Below are 3,445 nucleotides of genomic sequence, written 5' to 3' on the forward strand. Positions count from 1 at the left end.
GTCTCTGCTTTTTTATTTTTTTTTTGCTTTATTTGGGCATATATAAATAGGATCATTAATTTGTGGTACTTTGGAGTATTTTTCACTTAGCATAGCATTTCTGATCCATTTGTGCTATATTATATATGATAAATTCATTCCTTTTATTGCTGAATAATATTGCATTGCCCAAAGTGTTCATTTTGTTTATCCATTCATTAACTGGTGGACATTTAGCACCTCTGTGAACTATGAGTTTATTGTGGCATGTGCACGTTTTCATTTCTACTGAGTGTATACCTAGGAGTGGAATTGCTTGGACACATAGTAACTCTTAACATTTTAACAAATAGTCAAAATGTTTTCCAAGGTAGCTGTACCATTTTACATTCCCACCAGCAGTATATAATGTTCTAGTTTCTCTACATTTGTACCAACATTTGTCCTTCAGTTCAGTTCAGTTCAGTCGCTCAGTCGTGTCCGACTCTCCGCGACCCCATGAACCACAGCACGCCAGGCCTCCCTGTCCATCACCAACTCCCGGAGTTCACTCAAACTTATGTCCACAGAGTCGGTGATGCCATCCAGCCATCTCATTCTCCGTCGTCCCCTTCTCCTCCCGCCCCCAACCTTTCCCAGCATCAGAGTCTTTTCCAGTGAGTCAACTCGTCGCATGAGGTGGCCAAAGTATTGCAGTTTCAGCTTTAGCATCAGTTACCTGTCTTTTTATTTACAGTCATCCTTGTGGATAAAGTAGTATCTCATTACTGTGTTGATTTTCATTTTACTGATGACTAAGAATATTGATCATCTTTTCATGTGTTTATTTACCTTTTGCATATTTTCTCTGGAAAAATATCTATTTAAATACTTTGTCCATTAAAATGAGCTTTTATCTTTTTATTTGTTGAATAAGACTTCCTTATATATTTTCTGGAGACTAGACCCTCAGATACCTGATTTGCAAGTATTTTCTTCAATTATGTGGGTTACTTGTGTTTGTTCTCATTCAGATTGGAGGTCTTCTAGGTACAAAAGTCTTTATTAGAATCCAACTTATTTTTCTCTGCTTCCTAGTTTTTTTTTTGGGGGGGTGTAGTATCTAACAAATCATTGCTAAATCCAATTTTACAAAGATTTACTCATATGATTTCTTTTAAAAATAGAGCTCTAACTATTACAGTTAGTTCTGTGATCAGTTGTAACTTAATGTTTTGTGTGTGATCTGAAGTTGAGGTCCAACTTAAATCTTGTGCATATAAATATCCAGGTCTCACAGCTCAATATTTTGAAATACTCTTCTTTTTTCCCCCCTTCATTAATCTGAGCATCTTTGTCAGAATCAATTGACTATATATATATTTATAAGGAATTTATTTCCTGATTGCTGATTGCTTTCTATTATCTATTTATCTGGGCTTCCCAGGTGATGCTGGTGGTAAAGAATCCTCCTGCCAGTGCATGAGATTCAAGAGACGTAAGTTCGATCCCTCGGTGGAGAAGATCCCCTGGAGGAGGAAATGACAAACGACTCCAGTATTTTTGCCTTGAAAATTCCATGGACAGAGAAGCCTGTTGGGCTACAGTCCACAGGGTCACAAAAAGTCGGACATGACTCAACACGCTTGCGCCTGTTTATCTATTTATCCGTCTATCTTTCTTCATGCCAGTACAACACAGTACTGATTAGTGGAATGTAACTTTGTAGGAAGTTGAAGTTGAGAATCATGAGCGTCCAACTTTGCTCTTTCTTTTGAGTTTTTTTTTTTTTTAAATATATTTATTGCTTATATCAAGTGCAGGTTAAAATCCAGACAGCCTCCAAAAATGAACCCTTATGGTAAAGGATTTCTCAGTCTGGTCAGGTGAAATATTACACTTACCATGTATGAACACAGTGGAAAATGTACCAGTTCTTAAGAAGCATTCAAGTCTTTACTTAGGGGGTGGGCAGTGTGGGCAGTGCCCTGGGGTGCTGGGGGGGACCAAACACCACACTTCTCTGTGGGTGTTGAGTCACGCACACCGTCTGGGTGAGGAGTCTGTGACAGACCAACTCTGTGACTCACGCAACACTGTCAGCTGCTAGGGCCGAAGCTTGCGGAGCAGAATTAGTTACTTATAGGGCATTCTGCTGAAGAAACAGTGTCCAGCCAACAAAAGTGCCAACCAGAATGACTGACACAAACCCCATCTTAGTGAGAATAGGTTGCCAATATAACCACCTTTTCCTCTTGCGCTCGGTCTCACTCAGCCTCTGCTTCATCTGCTGCACCTTCTGGGGGTGCTGGCCTTCCTGTCCTCCCGGAGGCGCTTGCGCAGAGCACTCTCGCTGTTCTCCTCCAGAGTTTCCTGTGTTTTAGAGGACAGACTTATCTGTCTCCTGTTAGTTTTTCCTCTTCTAGGCCTATCCTGTTCCCATTGTATTTTTCAGTCATTATTTTGGTTGGCGAATGATCAAAAACAGGACATATGTCTTCCTTAGAAAGTTCTTTCCAACGTTTCTGTATACTTGAATCTCCCTTTATAAACTTCGCTCCTTCTATTATAGTCATGTAGGAAAATCTGAGCTGATCCGGCGTCTGACTCAGCCCCATTCGGTATTTTCTCATATTCAGTAACAGTTGTTTAATGTTAATATTGTCTCCTTTTTCTATCAGAACAAGGCAGCTGTCCACCAGAGAAAAGGTGCCCGACCGCCCGATGCCAGCACTGCAGTGGATCACCTCAGGCCGGTGCTCAGGGTTCAAGGAGCCAGATTCCCGCACTTTGAATAAGAAATTGAGAAACGAAGCTGGTGATTCAGGGACTCCAAAATCTGGCCAGGTAGTATAATGAAAGTGAGATATTGTTCTGGTTTCACCAGTCCTGGTGTTTCCTAACTGCAACAGATGGACCGTGTAATAGGACTTCACGTCCTCTGACAAGAACTTCACGCTGAAGCCCGTTTCCTTAAACAGCATCTCCTGGTCATCTTTTGTAGGCCAGTACTGTGCACATTTGACTCACTGGAAAAGACTCTGATGCTGGGAAAGGTTGGGGGCAGGAGGAGAAGGGGACGACCGAGAATGAGATGGCTGGATGGCATCACCGACTCTGTGGACATGAGTTTGAGTGAACTCCGGGAGTTGGTGATGGACAGGGAGGCCTGGCGTGCTGTGATTCATGGGGTCGCGGAGAGTCGGACACGACTGAGCGACTGAACTGAACTGAACTGAACTGTGCACATTTAACCGATTCTTTCTCCACAATTCGGTTTAGCATGAAAATTGCTTTGGTCTTTTGCTGCCAAACCATGAGCCAGAAATGACAACCTGTATTAAGTGGACCATGGGCTCACATCTCTGTATCTGTTCCGATTTCTGTTTTCAGGGAACTTGGCCACTCTATGAGGATAGTCATGGGACTCACTGCGAATTTCCAAGTACAGCTGCTGCCAGCGATTCTGAGCGTCTAACTCTTCAAA

General features: G+C 42.1%; 1 pseudogene; it reads right to left on the reverse strand.

The window, feature by feature from the left end:
• Positions 1 to 2,083: 2,083 nt before the first annotated feature.
• On the reverse strand, positions 2,084 to 2,978 carry LOC129561657 (tyrosine-protein phosphatase non-receptor type 2 pseudogene; annotated as a pseudogene).
• Positions 2,979 to 3,445: the final 467 nt, after the last annotated feature.

This window comes from Moschus berezovskii, chromosome 5, assembly GCF_049115385.1.
Source record: "Moschus berezovskii isolate FMDL1 chromosome 5, NW_MosBer_1.0, whole genome shotgun sequence".
Classification (NCBI taxonomy): domain Eukaryota; kingdom Metazoa; phylum Chordata; class Mammalia; order Artiodactyla; family Moschidae; genus Moschus; species Moschus berezovskii.